Source organism: Pseudorca crassidens, chromosome 2, assembly GCF_039906515.1.
Source record: "Pseudorca crassidens isolate mPseCra1 chromosome 2, mPseCra1.hap1, whole genome shotgun sequence".
NCBI classification, from domain to species: Eukaryota; Metazoa; Chordata; class Mammalia; order Artiodactyla; family Delphinidae; genus Pseudorca; species Pseudorca crassidens.
The window spans coordinates 90,710,786-90,726,089 of record NC_090297.1 but is presented as its reverse complement, the minus strand read 5'-3'; the positions used below and the strand labels follow the sequence as shown (position 1 = coordinate 90,726,089).

At 36.9% G+C, this 15,304-nt stretch overlaps 1 long non-coding RNA gene across 1 annotated transcript; it reads left to right on the top strand.

The window, feature by feature from the left end:
• The first annotated feature begins 248 nt into the window (after positions 1-248).
• On the top strand, positions 249-11,384 carry LOC137219054 (uncharacterized). The gene is made up of 3 exons (XR_010940964.1): positions 249-342; positions 4,403-4,607; positions 6,590-11,384. It is a non-coding gene; the product is annotated as an uncharacterized lncRNA (long non-coding RNA).
• Positions 11,385-15,304: the final 3,920 nt, after the last annotated feature.

Sequence of the window (15,304 nt, the reverse complement as noted above, 5' to 3'; positions counted from 1 at the left end):
AGGTTATAGTTTTCAGAAATATGCATTTATTTAGAATGTTTAGGATAATATTCCTTTTCCATTATGCTACAAAAACTTGCACAAGGACTTGCTTTTTTCTTTATTTTAATTCAGATTTTTATAAAAAAAGATACGTCCAGAAAAATAAGCCTATTTGTTCAATATAATATAACCTTAGTATCTCCTAGCATGACTTTGTGTTAGGTGTTTTTTGTTTTTATTGTCTTTTTTTTGTTTGTTTTCTTTTAGAACTGCGGCTGGAAGACAAGTTGACAGTCATATGTCCCACTTCAATAGCTAATCCATCTCATGGATTTTTCTAGGTGACTCTTCTACATTGAGGTGAAATGGTTTCCTTTGCTAAATATAGAGTTCCTTGTTTATGATATAACTTCACATAGAATAGCAGTTCTTCATATAAGTGTTGTATATAAAGACTATAACTAATATAGATTTTTTTTTACACTAATACATTTCCCCCTACCTTTACTCATTTGAGTAAATGGCAGTTGCCTGAGCCAACAATCTGGGAGCTGTCAATGATTCTTTCCTTTACCTCACACTCAATCTACTTTCCTCTTCATTCATTCTGCCAGAGGTTCCTTGGCATTGTTTCTGTATCTTGACTTGGCTAAGGCTATTCCTTAGAACCTTAGGGATGGAATGCTAATGTCTTGCCAGAAAAGAAGATTTTAAGAAATGTAGTTATATCACAAATACAGAACAATCTGAAAGACAAGATTTGAGAAGAACAGGTCACATCTTTATTATTTAACATCCATTAAATTACATAGTCATACACAAGGGAAAGTAATTAGCAGGCCGATTTACTATTATCACATACAGTAATTTCCAAACCAGTGAAGGGATAAAACTATGAAACCATATGTTATGTATATTATAAGATAACCTGTTCCATTCTTTTGAGTTGCTATTACTGCTTTTGAAACAGCTACAGGAAATAAAAAAGCTACTGGAATGCAGACCAGGAAAAAGTATTCCCAAAAGGCTTTGCAAAATGAAAGTTGGAATCCCTGAGTAGGAACATATTTCTAAAAAATAAGCTTTCTGTTCTCTATAGCTAATTCTGTTAAAAATGAAATACATTTTATACATTTCATCACATTTTTGTGTTATTTAAAAAATATGCTAGAGAAAAAGAACATTGGCACAAAAATTATAATGCATTACCTGAAGTTCAATGTGAAAAACAATACTATTATAACAACATAGTGTAGTTGGCACTTGAGATTGAACTGTTCAATTATATTGCACTTGAAGTACACCATACTAGCTTCCTTCTCATTATAAAGGGGAAAAAATTCTGGTTATCCTGGTTAACTATTGCTATGTTACACACTACCCCAAAATGTAATGGCTTAAAACAAAAACTGTTTTATTTGTGCAAGGTTCTGTGAGTTAGGAATTCAAACATGGTGTAGCAGGGAAAGTGTGTTTTTTGCCCCATGTGTTATCTACAGGAGTTAGAATATCAAAGAAGGTTTCTCTAGTTACACATCTTAACTTCGCCTAGGAAAACTTAAAAAGCTTGGGCTGACTGGAGCTGTCCTACTAAGGGTTAAATGTCTAGGGTCTCTGTACTGGCTGCCATCTGGGTTGCTTGGTTCATCTCCATGTAATTTCCAGGCCTCTTCCTTTCCACATGACTTCTCTATGATCCCCATTATCTCTCCAGCAGGGTGACTAAACTTACTCCATGGCAGCTCAAGGTGAGTGAAAAAGCAAAAGCTACAACATCTAAGGTTAGGCATGAAGCTGGCACACTATCACTTTTACTGAATTATACTGGTTAAAGCAATAAAAAAACATAAGGTCCAGATTTAAAGGTAGGTGATTACACAAGGGTATGAATCCCAAGAGGTATGATATTTTTGGAGGACCATCAATGGAATATTCTTCCACAATTCACTCCCTTACTCCTAATAGCTCACAGTCAACACAAAACCAAAATATACTCTCCCAACATGCCCAGGGACTTATTCAGTCATGGTATCAGGCTCTGTTTTATAGTCCAAGATCTTGATCTTGTCTTCTAAACCAGGTCCAGGTATGAATGAAAGGTCTTTGTCATGGCTTTTCTCACTCTGAAGATCTGTGAATTGAATAGACAAGTTATCTGTCCTCCTCACTCCCAATAGACAATGAGGAGTTTGGGACAGTAAATTGCAATATTCACTCCGATTTGAAAAGCTGTTTAAATAGAGTTAAAATTATAAGTAGAATTAAGACTGTAGTGGATGATAAAGGTGCTCCTTTGAGATCCTTTTTACTGGACTGGTGCCTCCATCTTTAACCTGCTTGCCAGTGTTGACCTACAGCTATCCAACAACATTGGACTGGTATCTCCAGATGGTACAATATGTATCAGAACCAGTAGACCTATGGTCATGTTTTTTCTTTTTTTTTTTGGAATTTGTGCTTCCTGTTCCTGAAGCTATAGGCCTTATGATTTTAGGCTCAGTTCCTATAAGAGGAACAGTTTTGCCAAGGGACACAGTATGAGTGCCACTGTACTTAAAACTGTGACTTTCACTAGTGACTTTGGGCTCCTGATGCCAGTAGAATAAAAGAAACAGAAAGCAATTATTACTGTCAGGAGTAATTAAAACTTGATCATTATAATGGGAAAGAGTAGGACTTCTACAAAATAGTGGGGGCAGTGAGGAATGCATTTGAAACTCGATAATCCATTTGGCAACTATTTCCAGTTTAAATTATTAATAGATGAATATAGCAACCAAGGCAAGATCTAATAAGGGCATATATTAATAGATGAGTATAGAAAACAAGGTCTAAGATCCCTCAGAAAGGAGGAAGGGTCTGTGTCACTGTAGTAGATGCTATTATTGTCTTTCCCAGATCCCGCTATCCTCATTACCCCTTCTCCTATGAGTATCCCATTCTCAGGCTCTATTTTTAAGGTAAATAAACCAAGAGGCAGGCAAGTCTTAATTAAAGCCCAGTTTTACCCATTATCAGTTGGAAAATTTTGTATAATTCACTAGATTGCCCTAAGCCTGTTTTCTCCTCAATTTCAGAAGTAATTTTCTCATAAGGATTTTTTTTTTTTTTTTTTTTTTTTTTTTTGCGGTACTTGGGCCTCTCACTGTTGTGGCCTCTCCCGTTGCGGAGCACAGGCTCCGGACTAGCAGGCTCAGTGGCCATGGCTCATGGGCCCAGCCACTCCATGGCATGTGGGATCTTCCCGGACCGGGGCACGAACCCGCGTCCCCTGCATCGGCAAGTGGACTCTCAACCACTGTGCCACCTGGGAAGCCCCTCTTATAAGGTTTTTGTGAAGACTTTATAGTTGATTTTGTATAGTTGGAAAAATGGCAGACAGAATAGTTATTCAAAAATTTTACCTAGGGGCTTCCCTGGTGTCGCAGTGGTTGAGAGTCCGCCTGTCGTTGCAGGGGACGCGGGTTCATGCCCCGGTCCGGGAAGATTCCACATGCCGCGCGGAGCAGCTGAGCCTGTGAGCCATGGCCGCTGAGCCTGCGCGTCCGGAGCCTGTACTCCTCAACAGGAGAGGCCACAACAGTGAGAGGCCCACATACCGCAAAAAAAAAAAAAAAAAAAAATTTACCTATTGTTATCATTTCTTTTTTCTTCTCCCCTGGCACGTTGGGCCATGCCTCTTTTTGGGGTTACACATCAAACATTGATTTTACATAGAATTGTTTTTCTAAGGACATATGCTGAAGTTGATTCTCTTTCTATACCCAACCAAAATACTAATTGACAAATGAAAGCTATATGAGTGTATTTATTCTTGAGAAAATATAATTATATTGTTGTTACTGATATATGCATCTGTCTCTTTCATCAGGCTATAAGTTTCCTTTGTGATATACCATATGTTATAGACCATTTTAGCTCTAATTGGAAATAAAATTTTAGCTGTTAATTGGAAATAAAATGCTTCATATATGTCATGTTTAGTATTTGTATTTTGATTTTCATGTATGTCTCTCCAGGTATATATTTCTACATGGTTGGGGATTCTATAGATTAGCTTGCTTATTGACTTATATGATTACTTTTACAATCTGTCTGTTTGATATCTATGTCAAAGAAGGCTCATGCTTTTAAATCTCAACAGTCTCATTATTCCTGAAAAACTTGCCAGTAAAGATTTGACATGTGTCCCATATGAAACATTACTACTTAGTAGGTAATTTCTGGGCATAAATAGTTTTGTAGCTCACTCTGAAATCAAGTGGAATATTAAAAACAGAAATCTTTAGCTAAATAATGGAAACATGACATAACTATATTCTCTCATACCCACCACAAGGCAGAATTTGGACAAAGTTTTATCATAATTAGTTTAGCCTCTACTCCCACATTCCAGTTTAACCAAAATATTTTTTTAAAGAAATAGGTAAATCTTGCACTTAACCCAATCCAAAAATGGGCAGAAGACCTAAACAGACATGTCTCCTAAGAAGATATACAGATTGCCAACAAACACATGAAAGGATGTTCAACATTACTAATCATTAAAGAAATGCAAATCAAAACTACAATGAGGTATCACCTCACACCAGTCAGAATGGCCATCATCAAAAACTCTACAAACAGTAAGTGCTGGAGAGTGTGTGGAGAAAAGGGAACCTTCTTACACTGTTGGTGGGAATGTCAGTTGATACAGCCACTATGGAGAACAGTATGGAGGTCCTTAAAAAACTAAAAATAGAACTACCATACCACCCAGCAATCCCATTACTGGGGATATACCCTGAGAAAACCATAATTCAAAAAGAGACATGTACCACAATGTTCATTGCAGCTCTATTTACAATAGCCAGGATATGGAAGCAACCTAAGTGTCCAATGACAGATGAATGGATAAAGAAGATGTGGCACATATATACAATGGAATATTACTCAGCCATAAAAAGAAACAAAATTGAGTTATTTGTAGTGAGGTGGATGGGCCTAGAGTCTGTCATATAAAGTGAAGTAAGTCAAGAAAGAGAAAAAACAAATACCATATGCTGACACATATATATGGAATCTAAAAAAAAAAGTTTCTGAAGAACCTAGCGACAGGACAGGAATAAAGACGCAGACATAGAGAATGGACTTGAGGACACAGGGAGGGGGAAGGATAAGCTGGGACTAAGAGAGTGACATGGACATATATACACTACCAAATGTAAGATATATAGCTAGTGGGAAGCAGCCTCATAGCACAGGGAGATCAGCTCAGTGCTTTATGACCACCTAGAGGAGTGGGATAGGGAGGGTTGGAGGGAGACACAAGAGGGAGGATATATGGAGATATATGTATATGTATAGCTGATTCACTATGTTATAAAGCAGAAACTAACACCATTGTAAAACAATTATACACCAATAAAGTTGTTAAAACAAAAAAAACCTACCTACTAGAAATATAGTAGTTTATATTAGTTTATATATAATGGTCAGTTTTTCCCAGTGTCTAAGCCAGTTCTTAGAAGTGCCATTAGATTGTTTTGGAAGCTGTAGTAGACTTAATATTAAATCATCACTTTACTGCAGCAAATGGTGTTTACTGTGGTAGTTTTAAAAAATTACATCAAAAGGATCTCATTTATTTTTGAAGAAGTAGCACACGAACCAGAAGAAATTGCTCAATAATTAATATTTATTGATTAAATATAATGTACAGTGTTACGTACAATGTATGATATTTGCTCATAATTCATTTTGCAAATAAATACACATGAATACAATTAAATAAAATTTTATATATTATAAACTAAATATATATTTTGACAATTTGAAGATAATGGAATATTCAAAATAAGAATATTAGATGAATGGTTATAAAGCAATTGGAATCCTGAAAATGGATAATAAAAAGATAAACAATAGAAAATGGGCAAAGTATATAAACAGGTAATAGAGAATATCATAAAAGGGTAAGAAAAAAAAAGATATTTCTGTTGTTAGGGAAATGCAAATTAGAATAATATAACACAACATTTTACGTATCGATCTTGTAAAACTTAAAGGAACAAATTGTCTTTATGACCAGAAACTTTTTAGAAAAATATGTACTTTCATACATTTCTGATGGGCATATGAATTGTTTTATCTTGGACTAAAGTAAACATAGCATCCATTATAATTAAAATCCTGTCCTTTCACCCCCAACTGATAGAGTAACTAGTATAGGGCTAGAACCGCACCATAAACTATAAAGTGGACAATATATATTAAGGAACAATTTATAGACATTGTGAAACAGCCAGCCTAATACTTTGATCTCAGAAGAAGAGAAACACACAGGCTATGCAGTTATGATTTCTGTCTAGAAGTAGTTTCTTAGACCATGATACACAAAAGTGGAGCCCATGTAAAACACAGAGGTCTTCCTGGAGCAGTGATTGTATTTCAGAGCTTCTGAGCAGTTGGAATTTGTGGGGTAGAAAGAAGAAATCTTTAAAGAGGAGAACCTCCTAAAATCTGCTACATAAGTGTTTGGCTGAATACTAAAACAGACATTATGATGACAGAGATGTTGAAATTAACAGACATGGAGTTTAAAACATCTATTAAAAATATGCTTAAGGGAGAATCTTCAAGATGGCAGAGGAGGAAGACGTGGAGATCACCTTCCTCCCCACAAATACATCTACATGTGGAACAACTCCTACAGGACACCTACTGAACGCTGGCAGAAGACCTCAGACTTACCAAAAGGCAAGAAACTCCCCACATACCTGGGTAGAGCAAAAGAAAAAAGAAAAAACGGAGACAAAAGAATAGGGATGGGACTTGCACCTCTGGGAGGGAGCTGTGAAGGAGGAAAAGTTTCCACACACTAGGAAGCCCCTTCACTGGTGGTAATGGAGATTGAGCGGGGGGGAAGCTTCGGAGCCACCGAAAAGAGTGCAGGAACAGGGGTGCAGAGGGCAACACAGAGAGATTCACACACAAAGAATTGGTGCTGACCAGCACTCACCAGCCCAAGAGGCTTGTCTGCTCACCCGCCGGGGGTGGTGGTGGAGGGAAGCAGGGCTGGGAGCTGAGGCTCAGGCTTCAGAGGTCAGATCCCAGGGAGAGGACTGGAATTGACTGTGTGAACACAGCCTGAAGGGGCCTAGTGCACCACAGCTAACTGGGAGGGTGTCTGGGAAAAAGTCTGGAACTGCCTAAGAGGCAAGAGACCACTATTTCTGGGTGCATGAAGAGAGGGGATTCAGAGCACTGCCTAAACGAGCTCCAGAGACGGGTGCAAGCTGCGGCTATCAGCACAGACAACAGAGATGGACATGAAATGCTAAGGCTGCTGCTGCAGCTACCAAGAATCCTGTGTGCAAGCACAGGTCACTATCCACACCTCCCCTCCCGGGGGCCTGTGCAGCCTGCCACTGCAAGGGTCCCGTGATCTAGGGACAGCTTCCCTGGGAAAACACACAGCGCACCTCAGGCTGTTGCAACATCATGCTGGCCTCTGCTGCCACAGGCTTGCCCTGCATTCCATACCCCTCCTTCCCCCTGGCCTGAGTGATCCAGAGCCCCCTAATCAGACTCTCCTTTAACCCCCTCCTGTCTGGGCAAAGAATAGACACCAGAGGGTGACCTACATGCAGAGGCAGGGCCAAATCCAAAGCTGAACCCCAGGAGCTGTGCGAACAAAGAAGAGAAAGGGAAATTTCTCTGTGCAGCCTCAGGAGCAGCGGATTAAATCTCCACAGTCAACTTGATGTACCCTGCCTCTGTGGAATACCTGAATAGACAACAAATCATTCCAAAATTGAGGCGGTGGACTTTGGGAGCAACTGTAGATTTGGGGTTTGCTGTATGCAACAGACTAGTTACTGATTTTTATGTTTCTCTTAGTACAGTTTTTAGTGTGTGTTATCTTTGATGGATTTGTTTATTGGTTTGGTTGCTCTCCTTTTTTGTTTTCATTACTTAAATTTTTTTATTTTAATATTTTTTTAATTTTAATAACTTTGTTTTATTTTACTTCATTTTTTTCTTTCTTTCTTTTTTTCTCCCTTCTCTTCCAAGCTAAGTGGCTGAAAGGGTCGTGGTGCTGCAGCTGGTGTCAGGCCTGAGGCTCTGAGGTGGGAGAGCCGAGTTCAGGACATTGAACCACAAGAGACCTCCCAGCCCCATATAATTTCAATTGGTGAGAGCTCTCCCAGAGATTTCCGTCTCAACACTACGACCCAGCTCACTCAATGAACAGCAAGCTCCAGTGCTAGACACCCCATGCCAAACAACTAGCAAAACAAGAACACAACCCCACCCATTAGCAGAGAGGCTGCCTAAAATCATAATAAGTTCAGATGCCCCAAAACACACCACCAGACGTGGTCTTGCCCACCAGAAAGACAAGATCCAGCGTCATCCACCAGAACACAGGCACCAGTACCCTCCACCAGGAAGCCTACACAACCCACTGAACAAAACTTACCCACTGGGGCAGACACCAGAAACAACAGGAACTACGAACTTGCAGCCAGGGAAAAGGAGACCCCAAACACAGTAAGTTAACCAAAATGAGAAGGCAAAAATTTACACAGCAGATGAAGGAGCAAAGTAAAAACCCACCAGACCAAACAAATGAAGAGGAAATAGGCAGTCTACCTGAAAATGAATTCAGAGGAATGATAGTAAAAATGATCTGAAATCTTAAAACCAGAATGGAGAAAATACAAGAAACGTTTAACAAGGACCTAGAAGAACTAAAGTGAAAAAAAAAAAAAAGATGAACAACACAATAAATGAAATTAAAAATTCTCTAGAAGGAATCAATAGCAGAATAACTGAGGCAGAAGAATGGATAAGTGACCTGAAGACAAAATAGTGGAAATGACTACCATGGAACAAAATAAAGAAAAAAGAATGGAAAGAATCTCAGAGACCTCTGGGACAACATTAAAGGCACCAACATTTGAATTACAAGGGTCCCAGAAGAATAAGAGAAAAAGAAAGGGTCTGAGAAAATATGTGAAGACATTATAGTCGAAAACTTCCCTAATATGGGAAAGAAAATAGTCAATCATTCCAGGAAGTGCAGAGTCCCATACAGGATAAATCCAAGGAGAAACACACCAATACACATATTAATCAAACTATCAAGAATTAAATACAAAGAAAAATATGAAAAGCAGTAAGGGAAAAGCAACAAATTACATACAAGGGAATCCACATAAGGTTAACAGCAGATCTTTCAGCAGAAATTCTGCAAGCCAGAAGGGAGTGGCAGGACCTATTTAAAATGATAAAAGAGGAAAAACTACAACGAAGATTCCTCTACCCAGCAAGGATCTCATTCAGATTCGAGGGTGAAATTAAAGCTTTACAGACAAGTAAAAGCTAAGAGAATTCAGCACCACCAAACCAGCTTTACAACAAATGCTATAGGAACTTCTCTAGGCAGGAAAGACAAGAGAAGGAAAATACCTAAAATAACAAACCCAAAACAATTAAGAACATGATAATTGTAACGTACATATTGATAATTACCTTAAATGTAAATGGATTAAATGCTCCAACCAAAAGACATAGACTGGCTGAAAGGATACAAAAACAAGACCCATGTATATATTGTCTACAAAAGACCCACTTCAGACCTAGGGACACATACAGACTGAAAGTGAGGGGATGGAAAAAGATATTCTATGCAAATGGAAATCAAAAGAAAGCTGGAGTAGCAATTCTCATTTGAGAGAAAATAGACTGTAAAATAAAGACTATTACATGAGACAAAAAAGAACACTATAGAATGATTAAGAGATCAATCCAAGAAGATATAACAATTGTAAATATTTATGCACCCAACATAAGAACACCTCAATACATAAAGCAAGTGCTAACAACCATAAAAGGGGAAATCGACAGTAATATAATCATACTAGGGGACTTTAACACCCCACTTTCACCAATGGACAGAACATCCAAAATCAAAATAAATAAGGAAACACAAGCTTTAAACGACACATTAAACAAGATGGACTTAATTGATATTTATAGGACATTCCATCCCAAAACAACAAATACATTTTCTTCTCAAGTGTTCATGGAACATTCTCCAGCATATATCATATTTTGGGTGTCAAATCAAGCCTTGATAAATTTAAGAAAATTGAAATCATATCAAGTATCTTTTCCAACCACAATGCTGTGAGACTAGATATCAATTACAGGAGAAAAACTGTAAAAAATACAAACACATGGAAGCTAAACAATACACCACTAAATAACCAAGAGATCACTGAAGAAATCAAAGAGGAAATCAAAAAATACCTAGAAACAATTGACAATGAAAACATGATGACCCAAAACCTATAGGATGTAACAAAAGCAGTTTTAAGAGGGAAGTTTATAACAATACAATCCTACCTCAGGAGACAAGAAAAATCTCAAATAAACAACCTAACCTTACACCTAAAGCAATTAGAGAAAGAAGAAGAACAACAACAACAAAAAAAACCCAAAGTTAGCAGAAGGAAAAAATTCATAAAGATCAGATCAGAAATAAATGAAAAAAAATGAAGGACACAATAGCAAAGATCAATAAAACTAAAAGCTGGTTCTCTGAGAAGTTGAACAAAATTGATAAACCATTAGCCAGACTCATCAAGAAAAAATGGGAAAAGTCTCAATCATCAGAATTGGAAATGTTAAATGAGAAGTAATAACTGACACTGCAGAAATACAAAGGATCATGAGAGATTACTATAAGCACCCATATGCCAATAAAATGGACAACCTGGAAGAAATGGACAGATTCTTAGAAAAATACAACCTTCTGAGACTGAAGCAGGAAGAAATAGAAAATATAAACAGACCAATCACAAGCACTGAAATTGAGACTGTGATTAAAAATTTTCCAATAAACAAAAGCCCAGGACCACATGGCTTCATGGGCTAATTCTATCAAACAATTAGAGAAGAGCTAACACCTATCCTTCTCAAACTCTTCCAAAATACAGCAGAGGGAGGAACACTCCCAAACTCATTCTACGAGGCCACCAACACCCTGATACCAAAACCAGACAATGATGTCACAAAGAAAGAAAACTACAGGCCAATATCACTGATGAACATAGATGCAAAAATCCTCAACAAAATACTAGCAAACAGAATCCAACAGCACATTAAAAGGATCATACATCATGATCAAGTGGGGTTTATCCCAAGAATGCAAGGATTCTTCAATATACACAAACCAATCAATGTGATAAGCCATATTAAAAAATTGAAGGATATAAACCATGTGATCATCTCAATAAATGCAGAAAAAGCTTTTGAAAAAATTCAACAGCGATTTATGTTAAAAACCCTCCAGAAAGTAAGCATAGAGGGAGCTTACCTCAACATAATAAAGGCCATATATACCCACAGCAAACATCATTCTCAATGGTGAAAAACTGAAACCTTTTCCACTAAGATCAGGATCAAGGCAAGGTTGCCAACTCTCACCACTCTTATTCACCATAGTCTTGGAAGTTTTAGCCACAGCAATCAGAGAAGAAAAAGAAATAAAAGGAATCCTAATTAGAAAAGAAGAAGTAAAACTGTCACTGTTTGCAGTTGACATGATATTCTACATAGAGAATCCTAAAGATGCTACCAGAAAACTGCTAGAGCTAATCAATGAATTTGGTAAAGTAGCAGGATACAAAATTAATGCACAGAAATCTTTTGCAGTCCTATACACTGATGATGAAAAATCTGAAAGTGAAATTAAGAAAACACTCCCATTTACCATTGCAACGAAAAGAATAAAATACCTAGGAATAAACCTTTGCAGAAGACTATAAGAAACTGATGAAAGAAATTAAAGATGATACAAACAAATGGAGAGATGTCCCATATTCTTGTATTGGAAGAATCAACATTGTGAAAATGACTATACTACCCAGAGCAATCTACAGATTCAATGCAATCCCTATCAAACTACTGATGGCATTTTTCACAGAACTAGAACAAAAAAAATTTACAATTTGTGTGGAAACACAAAGGACCCTGAATAGCCAAAGCAATCTTGAGTAAAAAAGACGAGCTGGAGGAATCAGGCTCCCTGACTTCAGACTATACTACAAAGCTACAGTGATCCAGACAGTATGGTACTGGCACAAAAACAGAAATATAGATCAATGGAACAGGATAGAAAGCCCAGAGATAAACCCATGCACATATGGTCACCTTATGTTTGATAAAGGAGGCAAGAATATACAATGAAGAAAAGACGGCCTCTTCAATAATTAGTGCTGGGAAAACTGGACAGATACATTTAAAAGAATGAAAGTAGAATACTCCCTAATACCATACACAAAAATAAACTCAAAATGGATTAAAGACCTAAATGTAAGGCCAGACACTCTAAAACTCTTAGAGGAAAACATAGGCAGAACACTCTTTGTCATAAATCACAGCAAGATCCTTTTTGACCCACCTCCTAGAGAAATGGAAATAAAAACAAAAATAAACAAATGGGACCTAATGAAACTTAAAATCTTTTGCACAGCAAAGGAAACCATAAACAAGACAAAAAGACCACCCTCAGGATGGGAGAAAATATTTGCAAATGAAGCAACTGACAAAGGATTAATCTCCAAAATATACAAGCAGCTCATGCAGCTCAATGTAAAAAAAAACAAACAAACAACCCAATCCAAAAATGGGCAGAAGACCTAAACAGACATTTCTTCAAAGAAGATGTACAGATTGCCAACAAAAACATGAAAGGATGCTTAACATCAGTAATTATTAGAGAAATGCAAATCAAAACTACAATCAGGTATCACCTCACACCAGTCAGAAGGGCCATCATCAAAAAACCTACAAATAATAAATGCTGGAGAGGATGTGGAGAAAAGGGAACCCTCTTACACTGTTGGTGGGAATGTAAATTGATACAGCCACTGTAGAGAACAGTATGGAGTTTCCTTACAAAACTAAAAATAGAACTACCATATGACCCAGCAATCATGTTACTGGACATATACCCTGTGAAAACCATAATTCAAAAAGAGTCATGTACCACAATGTTCATTGCAGCTCTATTTACAACAGCCAGGACATAGAAGCAACCTAAGTGTCCATTGACAGATGAATGGATAAAGAAGATGTGGCACATATATACAATGGAATATTACTCAGCCATAAGACAAAATGAAATTGAGTTATTTGTAGTGAAGTGGATGGACCTATAGTCTGTCATACAGAGTGAAGTCAAGAAAGAGAAAAAAAAAATACTGTATGCTAAAACATATATATGGAATCTAAAAAAAAAAAAAAAAGGTTGTCACGAACCTAGGGGCAGGTCGGGAATAAAGATGCTGACGTAGAGAATGGACTTGAGGACACAGCGAGGTGGAATGGTAAGCTGGGATGAAGTAAGAGAGTGGCATTGACATATATACTATTAAATTTAAAATAGATAGCCAGTGGGAAGCAGCTGTATGGCACAGGGAGATCAGCTCGGTGCTTTTTGACCACTTAAAAGAGTGGGATAGGGAGGGTGAGAGGGAGATGCAAGAGGGAGGGGATATGGGGATATATGTATACATATAGCTGATTCACATTGTTATACAGCAGAAACTAGCATAACATTTTAAAGCAATTATACTCCAATAATGATGTTTAAAAAAATATGCTTAAGGATTTAAAGGAAAGATGGACACAATGAGTGAAATGATGAGAAATATCAGTAAAGAAATGGAATCTACAAAAGAAAAAGAGAATGGTATTCTGGAACTGAATATAGCAATATCTGAAATGAAAAAACCACGAGTGGGTTAAAAACATGTTGGAGTTTGCAAAATCCAAAACCAAAACCATGATTTAAAATAAGTTAAGCCTCAGTGACCTGGGGCATTATCAAGTGGTCTAAGTTATGTGTAGGTGGAGCTTCAGAAGAAGAGATAGAAATGATCTAGAGTAAGTATCTATTACTTACAACAAGAAATCTTATCTGAAAAACTAATTGTATTGTATTTACATTCTAGAAAACAGGAGGATAAAACGTCTCTTAATTGTGTGGAAAATAAAACAGTTTGTGAAACTGAATTCCACTTTTACACATACTAGGGTCTCTAATTATACAAGATAGTTTTGGCTTCAAAATACCCGGTCCATTTTTATTTCTTTTACCATTTCACATCTTTCCCTTGTCTTCTCAGAGAAACTTACTTATTTTCAAGACACAGTTCTAAATATTAAGCACCAGTAATGTTTGGCAAATAAATGTGTTTTGATCAATTGCATTATTGAGATGAAATTTTTAAAAATATCATAACTATCCATAAAGATCAATAATTGGCAGTTTTGTAGATGAAATGTGCAGGTGGTCATTAACACAGGATCTTTGGAAGGTTAAAAAAAAGTGGCTGTAGTGGGATGGGGAAAGCCCCCATTGGAAGTCATTAACTCTAAATTTTTAAACCCAGCATACCTGGATTATTTGTTTGCTTTGCTAATGGTTAATTACTTACTTGGTCAAATGGTTAAAGAAAAGCAGAAAATGATAAATAAAACAAAGTTAAATGTAGGGAAAAGAACCCAGCCTAAAGCTTTCATTTCCTTTTAAAAAATAATTATAAACCCACTCAAGAAATACCTACATGTATTTAAGGAAGAGCCTCTTTAAAAAATGTTACTTCAGGTCTTACAATCATTTGACAACACATACTGAATTTATCCAGCCTTTTAGAAAAAAATGCTAGAATTATTGTACTATTGCATATTAAATTCCTCCCCATTCTGCAAAAATTCCAAAATATTGACAACAAATGAATTTTCACAAGAGAGATAACCTGGCCCAGTTTTAAGAGTCTCAAAACCATATATTCAAATGAATGAATTATGAATTCAACTGTCAGTTCAGCTCTCTCAATTGCTGCTTTTAGTTTGTCTGGGAGTGTGCTAACCATGGAGTTTATTTTCATATGAAGGACAAGCTAAATATTCAAACTACTATCATTTCCCAGAAAAAAATGAATATGAAATGTTGAATAATGAATAAGAGTCTAAATGCAGTAAACCTTAGGACAGAAACATTTGGTCTCCACAAATAAAGATGGTAAATGTGGTAAAGTATGTATATATGGAACAACAGCTCTTTCAAAGTTTGCACAGGTCCTTCTCTCTACTTCCATGAATAGTTCCATTCATTTCAGTGTGACCTGTTTGTATGTGTGCATGTGTGTGTGTGAGTTCTGGAAAGCTAGACTGTTCTACCCAAGTCCAGCTGCATGTAGCAAATGTTTGGAGATGTCTAAATTTGTATAATTCCATTCAGTACTTTGTAATGAAATAATTC